The sequence below is a fragment of the Ambystoma mexicanum genome, chromosome 9 (genome assembly GCF_040938575.1).
Source record: "Ambystoma mexicanum isolate Mex_15411 chromosome 9, UKY_AmexF1_1, whole genome shotgun sequence".
Lineage (NCBI taxonomy): Eukaryota > Metazoa > Chordata > Amphibia > Caudata > Ambystomatidae > Ambystoma > Ambystoma mexicanum.
Window position 1 is genome coordinate 630,753,533 of NC_090931.1, and position 13,848 is coordinate 630,767,380.

A 13,848-nucleotide genomic window follows, 5' to 3' on the forward strand; every position below is an offset into this window, starting at 1 on the left:
TGCAAAAAGGAAAGGACCAGAAAACAAGCGCTCTCTGCCTATGCCCCAAGACTATGAAACAACCTCCCCATTGGCATCACTTGCTCCTACAATTCAGAAAAGAACTCAAGACCCTCCTCTTCAAGGAGTTTCTCCTCCTCAGCGCCTAGTCCATCACAATGCCCCCTCACGCCACCCAACTCGGTAGATGCCATCCACCTACCCTCCCGTGCATTACACCTGGTACAGCTGTACCCCTCTGTTACCATCTGTATCCTACCCTCTGCTGTGTAGCTTTTTTTTTTCAACAACACTTATTATAAACATTAATAGCAAAAGTAACAATGCTTCACAATCAGCAGAAAAAGTGAAATGTACAAAAGGACTAGAGCATCATAGATAATACAGCTCAAACAAGGAATCAACCTTAGTGAAGCATAACCAGCAATATAACCACAACCACACAAGACAGGACAGACAAAAAAAAACAACCTTTTTTCCATCTACCCATCAATCATATAGAGCCATAAAGGGACCCCAAAGTTTCAAATAGTCTTCATCCTTATCTTTATTATGAAATGAAACCTTATCATACTGTGCCAAAACATGCAATTCCATCAGCCATTCATCTACATTAGGTTTCTTCCTCGATTTCCAAACCCCGAGTATTAACTTGATAGCCACCATTATGGCTCTATCAATCCAACAAGAATGTCTCATAATCCGACGACCCATGTCCTTACGGGAAAGTAATATGATATTCACTGCCAACCTCCGCAAAAACACATTAAAAATCAGTTGCCAAAAGAGTGGATTCTGTTGAAGACCATTTAAATGTCGTGGATGAAAAAACTATAAAGCTGATGGACCAGATAAGAGAAATGAAGGTGGATAATGAGAAGTTTGCCTTGAAGCTCAGCACAGGAACATTTTTCAAGTAGAAATAATCTTCGCTTTGTAGGATTTCCTGAAAATGCAGAGAGAGGAAACCCCATTGATTTTTTTAAATAAGAATTTACCTAAATTACTGAATATAGATGCAGCAGTTTCACTGAAATTGAGAGAGCTCATCGGTCCCTTGGCCCTAAAACCAGCTTTGGGGGAGAGGCCGAGACAGATTGTGAAATTTCTACGTTTCCCTGTGAAAGAGCTGGTGCTGAGGAAAGCCCGGGAGCTGAGGGACCTTGCTTGGGGTGGCAACAAAATAATGGTGTTTGCAGACCTAAGTAAGGATATCATGGACAGGAGAAAAACTTTTATTGAGGCTAAGAATAAGGCCAGAGAAATGAACCTCAAATACTACATGATTTATCCTGCAATTTTGAAGGTAGTGGTGGAAGGGCAACTGCATTCATTCACTGAGAGTAAACTGGCTGAGAAAATTCTGTTTGATTTGGATCTTATGGAGGGCACTTTGTCAGGTTTGGAGCCCAGAGAAAGACAGCGGAGGAAAAAGGGAAGGTCTGACATGCACTAGGATGTGCTGGGAACAGATGCTCATGTGTTTTTTTTGTTGCATCACCATTACCTTCTATTGAAGAAAATGGCCGCCACTGCCTATATTCCGTTAACCAAGAGTAACGGATTTTGAATGTTTTCTTGTTCATGTATCTTTTCTGTTACCTTTGAAAAGCACTCAGTTTTGCATCTGTATTGGTATATACTTCTGTAAAGCGCTCCGTTGCTTCTCAAAGCTAGGTCCGCGCTCAATAAATACAATATGGAAGATTGTACATGGTGCTGCACCCCTTCCTATCTGGCCAACATGGCCTTAGCCTGCATTCCCACTCTATCCCTTAGGTCTAGAGCTAAGATTTTGGTGATTTTCAGCAAATACAACACAACACTGCTTTTGAATAGTGTGAGGAGCCGGCAATGAGAGTCAGACACAGGGTTGTCATTTTGTTGCCAAAGACTTATTAAATGAAAATGGTTTGGGAAATGACTGACCCAATTCTAAAGAGGAGTTTCCCTACCTACAAAACAAAACTAAGAATCTGTCTTGTAAGGAGGTCAATAACTGAAAAACCATCCTCGTGTCCAAAACGTCCTATCCTGACCCTCACACTAAAAACCAAACAAAAGCTGCTACGAAATGTCTTCAACCTGGTATTGGCAAAAAAAAAGTGTTCACAACCGAAAATAAAAATAGCTGTACCAAAAATGTTCTCCAAGGTAAAAGACCTTGGCTCCAGAGGGTGTTCCTCCCCTGGATTCTTAAGTAGGATGGCAACTGCCTCTTTACTAACAGTTCCCATGTGTCTTTCCTTGATTCACAAGGTTCCCGTTTAGATAAGTTCTGTAAGGAACAAGTTACTTACCCGTAGGTATTGTTCTCCATCATGGGTCTGGCATGGACTCTCATGCTCATGAATATTCCCCATCATCAGGCCAGGAATTCTTGGTAAAAGAAAAAACAAAAGAGCTGCAGCAAGACGTAGAGGAGGAACAGGAGACCAGTAATATCGGAAATGAAGATGAAGGAAGGAAAATAAGTACAGAAACATCTGGCCAAAACAATGAACCTATAGGGGGGAGAAAGGGGGGAAAGAGCAGAAGTTTCATCACCAAGTGGAGCAACACTGGGGGCCTTAAACTATGTCCTAAATTCCCTGGTCTCAGTTTTCGAATGAAGAGGAGAGGTGCAATCCCAAGCAGGGATACTGTGGGAATTTACGAATGAAATGGCAAAATGTGATGCATCGGCCTCAGCAATGTGATTAATGAAACATTAATACCATCTATATTGGAGATCGAAGAGAAAATGAAAAACAAAGTAAAAATGACCTCCTCCATGCCCTAATGGTGGAAAATGGGAAAAACGAAGAGAAGGAGAGAAACCAGTTTCAGGAGGTCTTGCAACTTGGGCGGGACAAACCAAAACAGAGAGAAGAAGAAAGTCAAACTGGCAAGGTAAACCCCACAATATCGGAAGACACTCCTCTGTCAGAATCAATAATAGAACTTCTAAGGATGGTCCAAATATTAGAAGATCAAGAAGTCAACACAAGCGAGAACCAACAAACACCAGGTGTTAAAATAAAGGGAACACCAATCGAATCAGCCTCAAACTGGACGGAAGCAATCAATCAAAACTACAGAAGGAGAAGAAAAACAAAGAAAAGACGCAAGGGAAAGAATATTGAAATGGAAACCAATATTCATGTGTCACAAAAACAAGACAAAAAACCTAAAAAACAAAAGAATACAGCAAAATAAAGGTGTAAATAATGAAAATAATCAAAGTGATAAGAGAAAAGGAAAGAAAATAAAAGCAAAAGAATCACTGAAGATAGATATAGAGATTTGCTTGGAAACAGAAGTCAGCAATTCAGAAAGCCCTATCCACAATCAGATAAGGGCTAAAAGTGCTGAACAGTGGAACCTAAACAGCCACCCTGAAATTGTAAAAGTGAGTATAGGTCTCCAAACCGAAATACAAACAAAAATAGATGTAATTCCCAAAGTTCAAAGTAACAAACCTCTGAGGCTCGCCCCTATATTCACTCAGAAGAGTCGACAGTTGGGGCAGGGTGCGGGGGAGGGGGGGGGGAACTGATCAAACTAGGATGGAAGGCACAGCCACGGAAATTATAAATATAAAACTGGCCCCGATATTTATTAGACAAAAGAAAGAAGATCCAAAACAGCAAGTATACTGCCAGAGGGACACCCCACCATTAGTGACTGAGTTTGGGGGAAGGAAAGTTTCAAACTATGCCAGAGACGGAAATGGGAGAAGGGAAGTCAAGAAGAGAGGGTTTGGTGGAGGAAATAAATGAGGAAAAAAATTACGAGAAGACGGAGACACAGGGAATCGAAAAAGATAACCTAGATGAAACACCCAAGGGTTTCGAAATACCAAAACATTGGTTGAAGATCATAACCAAATCAGTAAAGTCTAAAACCCTGAGTAGATCCGTGATCTTGTCTATATTTAAAAAAACAGATGTCTCTTCCTGTTTTCCACGGACGATATGAATATGTAAAGTTTCCAGACCTGAACAACTCATTTGTGGTGGAGATAGAACTGAGCTCCAAAAAAGCACAGTCTGCAATCCTGAAAGCAACAAGGGACCTAGAACAAGAAGCAATACAAGTGTATAGTAACTCATCAAACATCCCTGTTCTACAGAATCAACTGAAGGACATACAAGGGGGATTTGTATCTGTATTTATAAAGCACACCTGGCCCTGGGGATCTGGGCGCATGTTTAGCAGAACAAAGTGTTACATAACATTTATAGTATTTACATAGGTTACATTATTTACATGATTAGCAGAGCAAGTGTTACACAACATATACAGTACATACAGATGTTACACGGTCTAGTCAGGCAATACAAGTAATGAGTAAGGCAATATAGTGTGAGTCAAAATAAGAGCCAGAGAGAGAGACGGACAGATCTAGGCACAGTGGGGGCAATAGATTCCTGTCAGGAAGCTAAACTTGTGGGTGTCTAGTGAGATCAAGTTCATGGAGCCAGCGTTTAGCGTTTTTCTTAAATGAATGGAAGGAAGGTTCTGATCTAAGGGAGGCAGGAAGCGTGTTCCAAAGCTTGGCTGCCAAAACAGGGAAACTGGAGCCACCCAAGTTTTGGAGTTTGAATCTCGGGATAAACATGGTATGAACTTGGGCAGCTCGAAGTGGCCTAGTGGAAGTATGTGAGGAAAGTCTGTTGGTGAGGTAGACTGGAGCAAGGTTTGCTCTTATTTTGTGGGTTAGAGCAAATGTTTTCAAGGAGATTCTGTGCTCGACTGACAGCCATAGCAAGTTGCGTCTGGTGTCCGATATGTGGGATTTCTTAGAGATGTTAAGTGCAGCCCTGATAGAATTGTTCTGTGTTACTTGCAGCTTATTCATGTTGATCCCCAAGTAGAGGGCATTGCAATAGTCAATTTTAGACTAACTAGGGTTCTGGCAAGCGTGATACAGTTAGCTGTCGTGAGGAATGGCCTGCATGCAGTGATTAGTTTGCAGGTGTATGGTGAGGCTGCTACCACAGCATTAGTTTATCTGGAGAAGGATAGTGTGGCGTCAAGGTAGATACCGAGAGTTTTTGTGTTATTAGAGACATTAATAGTGTTGCCATCGATAGTGAAGGATTTGAAGGCAGGGTCTAGCTTGTTGAGTCTGGCATGAGATCCAAGGATTAACAACTCAGTTTTTTTTCGTCGTTTAAACAAAGACTGAGTTGTGCCTTCCAGGCTTGGATTACTGAATAGATTTCATTGAGAGCTGTATTGTCTATTGCATGGTCTCCCGTGATGGGAACAAGTATCTGGGTGTCGTCAGCGTAATTGGTATAAGTGACACCCAGTTGATCAAGTATGTCGAAGAGAGGCTTCGTAAAGACATTGTATAGCGTAGGGGAGACACATGAGCCTTGTGGCACCCCACAGAGTACTGGAGAAGGTTCAGCAGAGGCTGTTGGAGAGAAGACCCTTATAGTTCTGTTAGCAAGGAAGGATCAAGTCCATAAAGTTGTCAGAAAAGTGTGTTTTCAAGTGGTGGCAGAGAGTAAAAGTAAGAGCGATAGTTTACCCTTATCTTTTAGGTCTTGGATTTGTGTTATAAGGTCGATCAGGGCAGATTCTGCACCGTGTCTGGGTCTAAACCTGATTGCCCGAGTCCTAGAAGCTTGTTAGTTTCAAGATAAACCTGTATTTGCAGGTAGGCAGCTCGGTCTAGTATTTTTAATAAGAAGGGCACCGTTGTAATGGGCCTGTAGTTAGATGGGTTCCCAGGATCAAGTGTGGGTTTTTTTAATTAGGGGGATGATCCAATCGTCTTTAAGGTTGTCAGGTACCGATCCAGTTTTGAAAGAAGCATTAATGAGGTTGGCGATGAAGGGAGCGAGATCATGTGCAGCTGCTTTAATAATGGGTGCAGGACATAAATCACCTTGACAGTTTGAAGGTTTAAGCTCCTGATGATATTTTCCACTTCCCGTGTTGACAAGGAAGAAAAACTAAATGGTTTGCACGAGAACACGGGTGTAGAGCTGTTGTACGCTGCGGGTTTGGATTCCGGATCTAGAAGAAGGTTGTATTCTTTGGCGTTAATTTTTGTTTGCAGCATCGATATTTTATCGAGGAGAGCCTTCTGGATGTTAGTACACCATAGCGCATTTGTAATACAATTGTCTGTAGGGGCAATTGGAGATTCCAGTTCTTTAAGTATCTTGAACAGTTCTTTAGTATTAGATTCAGCTTGTGTGATATCTTTATTATAAGTATCTTTTCTGGCGAGGATAATGGCTTCTTTGTAGTTGGACGAGGCTGTGGTCAATGAACATTTATTGGCTACAGACGGGCAGTTTTTCCAGTGTGCCTCAGCATTTCGTTTAGCTTTGCGCAACTCGCGTAGGTGCAGTGTAAACAAGGAGTTGAGGTGGGGTCGGGGTTTAGGTTTGCGCAACTTTAAAGGGGCAATGGTATTTAGTGCTTTCAGTATTGTGTGGTTGTAAATATCCACTATAGTTGTGGGGTCCGAGGACGAGGGTATGTTGTTGTGAAGGGGAAGAGTAATTGTGAGGAGTTGGTCAGTGGTGATGTCTTTCTTGTTCCGAGTGTGGGTCTCAGAGGCAATGATTGGACTAGTAAAGTTAGTTGTGGCTTTGATAGAGAAGGTAATTTTGTGATGATCTGACCAAATGCAGGGTGAAGCAGATATTAGATTGATGTTGCCTTTTAGGTCAACAAGCCATTCGAGGGTTCTACCTTTGATGTGTGTGGGCTCATGAATATGGTGAGTGTAACCAAGATCAGATAATGTACTGGCTAAGTCAGACGCATTGGAATCCAAAGAGTCTTTGAAACCAAGATTAAAATCTCCAAGTATAATGCTTTGCGAGTTAGTTTTAGCATTAGCGGAGATAAGTGACATGATGTCCTCAGCGAAAGTAGTGGGTCCCGGTGGTCGGTAGATAAGATGCACTGTTGCTGTGTGATTGGGTGATGGAGGCAATTTAATCGATAATGTTTCAGCGGATGGGATTTGATGGTTGGGAATAGCTCTAATATCGATAGTATTCTTAAATATGAAAGCGATGCCGCCTCCTTTTGCTTGGTTAGTTTTTCTATCGTATCTGATGATGGGGTAGGTGTCTGGAATGGCCAAGGCCAGGGATGGGCCCGATGCCGCATGTAGCCATGTTTCCGTGACAGCAAGGAGGTCGAGTTTTTCGGTGGTTATGAAGTCTGCAATGTCCAAAGCATGGGCTGGGAGGGATCTACCATTGATCAAGGTTGCCTTGATCAGGGTGTTTTAGAGGTAGAATTCTGCGCGGAGGGGTGAGTGTTGGGTGTGTTGGTCACAAAGTTAGTGCCTACGTTGTAGAAGGTATTTGTAGGATTGCTGTTGGGTAGTGAGTGTTAACTATTCTTGAGTGGGTGTAGAACGTGGGTTTTAGAAAGTAGTCTAGATCCTAATCTAAGGTTTCTGATGGTACTAGTGGGATGATAGTGATACGGTTTAGCATGGGCAGGGTTACTCTTAGTGATAGCATGATGTGAGGGTACTCTGTTAGTCAATAGGTCTGAGCACCATATTGTAGGGGTGACTCTGGATCTCAGTCTAAGATTTCTACTGGAGGTAGAACAGGGTTGATTGGGTTTTGGTTTGGTGGTGAAATGTTGAAGCCAAAGGGCAGGGTCATTCAAGTAAGGGTTGACAATAACCATGGTGTCCGTACTGAGCCTGTGTGCATGTGTGCTAGCAGTTTCGCAGGTAGTGAGAAGGGTGTGAAACCAGATGTGCAGGATTCAGGTGATCGGGAGCGTGTTGCAATGGTTGGACCTGAGCCAGGTACTGATGTGCAGTATTTGGTATAGGGTGATGAGCCTAAGCATAGTGGCATGTGCTGAGTGAGCGTAGTGGAATATCACGCTCCTTAAGAGCAGGATTGGATAAGAATGGAGGGGTAATGGTAAAGAGGTGGCAATGAGTACAGCTATAGTTGTTGGCATATACGGTCTAGCATGAATAGGAGGGATAGTAAGGGACACAAGTTCCTTATTCAAAACAACCGCAGTACCGTGGTAGTGGTAGAGATTGAAAAATTACAGGGTGAGTAAGGCCGGTTAGAGCTAAAGTCAAATGCGGAAGGTGAAGTAGTCCCTAGAAACTGTAAAAGCACAATCAGATCGGGGCAAATATAATAAAGAAGCAGGCTAGTTAGTGTCACAGTACTAAGATCGGCAACGAGGACGGTATACACTAGCAGTGGTTGCGAAGGCGCATATACATAGCTAATTAAAAGAAATCATGGTGCACGGATGGAGAGCAGAGGAGACAGTGCAACTATTCAACTGTCTGAAGTTTAGAAAACCGTAACACCACAAGTCAAGTAGAACGGCAGTATTTTAGCATGTACAAGTGCAATGTAGTGCAAGTCACTGGCCCTGCTAAGCATGAGGTTTAGACAAGCAGGTACTAAGGAGGAGGATTGGTACATAGGACAAATTAATAGTGGGTCACAGTGCATTGGGAGAGCGTGATATGGGCATAAATGCAACCAATGCATATTCTTTACTGTATTGTAGCAAATGTGGGTGAGGGAGCAGCTAGGGGTATGGTCACAATGTTTACGCTGCCTCAAAGTACAATGACATTAACATGCATGCAAAGAATGAGATACATACACGTATATGCAGAGGAATACAGGCGGGTAGCGATAACTAATGAGGGGAGCCTTGCAAAAAATGCAGCGATTAGACAATAGTGCAGCAAAATGTGTCAGTCTAACGCTATGCAGAGCGTGACAACATTGGGGGTGTTTGATAAGCAGCGTCTGAAACGATCAGCAATGTGTGTGCAGGTGACCAACTATGGAGCCATGGGCACAGTAGGGTGGTGGATTTACAGAGATCATAGGAAGGGCAAAGTTCGCCAAATAAGTTCCGGGAAGGTGAGAGTGGCAAATAGTCAATAAGGTAATGGTATAAAGTTGCTTCTATGCATCTTACCAGGATGTTTGCAGACAGCTGCGATGTGGGGGGCACCAGAACTGAGACGGGCAGGGGTCCTGGGCACTGGCGTCACTGGCCTACCGGTTCAGGGTTTTCAGATAAGGATCTGATTAGCCAATCAGGCTGCAGGGATCGGAAAGGGTGTTCTTCCAGAGCTAGGAAGCAGCTCACAAAGAAAGGATGGCCATCTTGGCGTGGTGGAATGCTGCGTGTTGAGCCATGGTGGCAGTGCCTACACGGATGTAGGAACGAAGTAATGGGCGCAGTCCCAGCAAATAGGTAGGGACCAAATCAAAAGCGACATCACAGATGCAATTTAGGTGCGCTCCTCGTACTGAACGCGATTGCGTGGAAATAGCCTAGGTATAGCCCAGTGGCTTACCTAGTGCTCAGAAAGCACTCGGCATACTCTGCGGGGCTCCAGCTGATGACACTGCTCCAACAGCGAAGAAGGAGCTCCTGCTCCTCGAGAAGGTAGAGGTCCACAGGGGATTGGGGGGGGGGGGAGGAGACAAGGGCATTGGCTCTGTTGAAAGATCTTCAATACAGGAAGAGACAGTGGCAGCTTTGCCAGAAATTCTATTGCAAGTCTTAAAAAGTATTGGTCTAGGTAAGTACTCTGAGCCTTTAGTCAAAAAGGGTTCCAATTGGTGAGCTGGAACACATGTGGTTCCAGCACATGTAGGGCAAAGGACACAAGAGACTACCTTTTTGGGAAGATGGACATACTGATGTTTCAGGAAACTTGGCTGGTAAATCCAATAGAAATTGAAGGGTTTGTAAAAATTTGTTTGCCAGCCAATCAAAAGGCAAAACGCCAGCCAGCAGGAGGGTTGTTTATTGCTTGCAAAAATAGTTCTATCAAATGTGTTGTTCCTGTCTGGAAAGACGAAATAGGTATTTTAGCATGTAAAGTACATCTTACCTCAAGCCTGAAAACCCCTGTCCTGATTTTGATAAAAGTATACTGGAATCCGGCATCCTCTAAAATTCATGTTTTCCTGCAAAGGTTAACAGAACTAATGGGAAAGATTAAGATGGAGTGGCAAGGAGCGAATATATTGCTGGCAGGAGACTTCAACGCAGAGTGTGTATACCGGAACAAAAAATCTGGGACAGGGGGATCAAAAAGCTCCAGAAAAGGGGGAAGGCCTGGTCAGAATTTACTAATGCATGGGAATTGAAAATGCTAAAAAAAAGGTACCACAAGGAAGTGAAGACCAGCAAATGACATGGCACAGAGGCGATTCAGCCCCCATGCTAGATTATATCTTTGTAAGTGAGGGACTGTTCTCTTGTAATTCCACATTAGAAGTGAAAAACGAAGGGGGTAGCAACCATTCAAGATTGGAGCTCTCACTCAGACTTTTCTGAATCTATAAAGTTAGTACATAATCGAGAGATAATAGGAATAAAAGGGAAGCTATGGCTGGTGAAATACAGTCAAGGCAGGAGGGAGCTAAACAAAAAATTACAAACTATTACAGAGCAGATAACAAGAGCTTTGCCAAACAGAGAAATTTGTCAATGTCATCTGGTCACTGCTTCCCCCAAAATCCCCCCCTAGACCAGGTACAGCACAAACATACCCACAGTTTTGATGAGGAAACCTGGGCAAGAACGAGAAACCTGAGAAAAAGCATCCGAGATCTAAATGAATTAAAGATCAAAAAACATACAATCTGGAAATAAAAACAATTAGAAATAATTACAAAGCATGGGGAAAAAAAAGAAAGAAAAAAAATCTTTTCTCCACCAAAGAGGGGGAGCAAATGCTAAAATTGGTCTCGGAATCAAACTCAAGAAATGTCTGGTCCATAATACGGGAACTAGATCCTAAATCCAATAGCTCTTTGTGTAACCTGGTGCTGAAAGGGAGTGGATAGAACATCTCACAAAAGCTTTTGGAGGACTGCAAAGAGTGGGTGTTACATTTTTCGAGGAGGAGGAGATAGTGGAGATAATAAATAAGGCCTCACTATCAAGAGCAGCAGGCCCAAATTATCTTACATACCAGGTACTTCGGAAGGATCCAATATTGTGGGCCAAATTACTAAAACAGCTCTTTAGTGAGATCTTATGCAGAAGGTGTTGCCCTCCGTCGTGGTAAACGGCACGGATACCATTCTTTAAGGAGGGCGATAGGACAAATCCTTCCAACTATCGACCTATCGCCCTCCTCGATATTGAAAGCAAAATATTTATGAGGCTGCTAATGAACGAGGTCTCGGCCTGGGAGGTAAAGGAAAAAGTTATATCCAGTTGTCAGTCAGGATTTAGGAAAGGGTTATCGACAGCATTGAACAGGATCATATTAAACTTGCTTAGTGAAACTACCATAACTAAAGAAGGTACACAATTATATGGAACCTGGATCGACCTTTCTAAGGCCTTCGATCAGATTGACAGATCAAAATTATGGGGCAAACTAAGCAGAAAAGTTATCCCAGAATCATTATTGTCAATAATAAGGAGAACTTCAAAGAGGGACCACAGTGCGAGTACGCCTTGACAAAAAGGGTCATTTGTCAGACTCAGTGCCAGTAGAAAGAGGGGGTCAGACAGGGATGCATGGGAGCCCCCATGTTCTTCAATCTTTTTCTGGCAGACGTAGGGGAACATCTAATGTCGTCGGCTTTGGCCAGTCCAGAGTTAAATGGGAGGAAGATAAACTGGCTGGCCTACGCCAACGACATTGTACTGCTAGACAGAACCACCATTGGGCTGCAAAGACTGTTGAACGGGTTGGGCGAGTATGCCATCAAAGATAGCTTAACAATGAATCCCAAAAAATCCAAGATCTTGGTATTTAAACATGCCAAAAAAGAAGACACTTTAAACACTGGACACTAGAAGGACAAATACTGCAAGTCGAAGACCTAATATATATTGCTGGGCTTGTGTAGATCTTGTAGCCCAGACATAAGGAACAAGTTACTTACCTGTAACTGTTCTCCAGCATGGGTCTGGCATGGATTCACATGCTCATGAATATTCCCCGTCAGGCTGGGAATCCTCGGTAAAGAAAAAATCGGTGTTAGTTTTGTTTCTGATCTGTCTTTCTTAGTAGTAACCAATCACTGGTCTCTGGGTCATACTGCCCCCAGCCAATGACTGCCCTCTCGCTAAGCCCTGCCCCTGGCAGCCATCCTCAGATTTGGTAGCACGTAAAGTGGCAGTATGACCAAGTGAAGAGCCGCAGAGGGGTAGGAGGGAGGATTCACATTTGAATCCATGCCAGACCCATGCTGGAGAACAACGGTTACAGGTAAGTAACTTGTTCCTTCTCCAGCATGGGGTCTGGCATGGATTAACATGCTCATGAATAAAGAATACATAGCCGTACACACATGCACAACCACGGGAGGTGGCAAAGGCCCAATATTAAGCATCACATAAACTCAACATTAAGCAACTCTTACCTCCTCACCAAGCCCACCTTCAGGCGAACAGGTTAGGCAGCACTGCTTGGCCGACTCTGGATTCCTCCCTGGAATCCCGGTCGACGCAGTAAAATCTCGTGAAGGTGTGAGTCGACCTCCACGTAGCAGCCCTGCAGATGTCCAGCAGGGGCACACCAAACAAAAACGCTGTGGTAGCAGCGATCGCTCTGGTCGAATGGGCTTTCGGTCGGCCGGGCAACGGTCGTTTTGCCAACCGGTGACAGTGCATGATGCAGCTGGAGAGCCATCTTGAAATGGAAGTCTTCGAGAGAGCCTTCCCTTGATTCACAGTCCCAAAGTTCATAGTTGTGACGTCTTCCGAAAACTCTTTGTGCGGTCCATGTAGAACCTTAGTGTTCTCACTACATCCAGCGAGTGCAGAGTCCTCTCGGCCGGCGACGAAGGCGACGGGAAGAAAACTGGCAACACCAAGGGCTCGCTGAGGTGGAAGTCCGATGGCACCTTGGGCATAAAGGAGGGGTGCGTACTCAGCACCACCCTCGTTTCGTGAAAAGTCAAGTATGGGGCTTTGCAGGATAGGGCCTGGATCTCTCCCACTCGTGCAGAGGTGATGGCCACAAGAAATGCTGTCTTCCACGACAGGAACTTCAACAGTGCCGAATGCAGAGGCTCGAATGGCGCCCCCATGAGCCTGGTCAGCGCCACGTTGAGCTCTCACGCCGGGGCCGGAGCCTTCACCGGCGGGTACAATCGGAACAGTCCATTCATAAATCCCTTCACCAGGCGATGAGACCACAGGGATGGCCGCCCTGTAGTTCTGGTGCATCGGGAAATCGCTGCCAAATGTATCTTGATGGAAGCATGCGCTAGCCCCGCCTTGGCCAGCGACAGTAGGTACGGTAGCACTTTAAGGGCCATAATCCGTAGAGGGTTAATCTTCTGTGCACGGCACCAGACAGAGAACCTCTTCCACTTATGTCCATAGCACTTGAGTTGAGGACGCCCTGGCCTTTGCAAGAACCTCCTTGCAGTCCGCTGGGATATCGTACCCTCCATCTCTACTGCTATAGGAGCCAGGCCTGCAAGTTCAACGACTCCGGGTCGTGATGAAGAATGCCGCCTCCTTCTCTGGAGAGAAGATCCGCGTCCGTCGCCAGCTTGACTGGTGGGGACACTGACAATTCCAGAAGGTCCGGGAACCAGATCTGTCTCGGCCACGCAGGTGTGACGAGGATCATCCTGCACCGAAGGGAAAACGCATACAGGAACACGCCGTCCCAGGGGAACGAGAAAGCATCGCCCATGCTCCTCTGCTGGGGAAACCTGCTGCCGAACCTCTGGCACTTGGAGTTCCTCGCCGTCGTGAACAGGTCGATTTGGGGTTTGCCCCATCACTGGAAGAGTCGATCCACTTGATCCTGGCGTAGTTCCCACTCATGGCACGACCGCAGCTCCCTGCTGAGTGAGTCGGCGATTTTTTTTTTCCCCTGCC

The 13,848-nt window shown here is 44.6% G+C and overlaps 1 protein-coding gene across 3 annotated transcripts in view; it reads right to left on the bottom strand.

Moving 5' to 3' along the window:
* Positions 1-13,848, bottom strand: part of SUPT6H (SPT6 homolog, histone chaperone and transcription elongation factor) — a 1,195,112-nt gene that overhangs the window by 1,090,765 nt on the left and 90,499 nt on the right. The gene's annotated exons all lie outside the window — the stretch shown is intronic.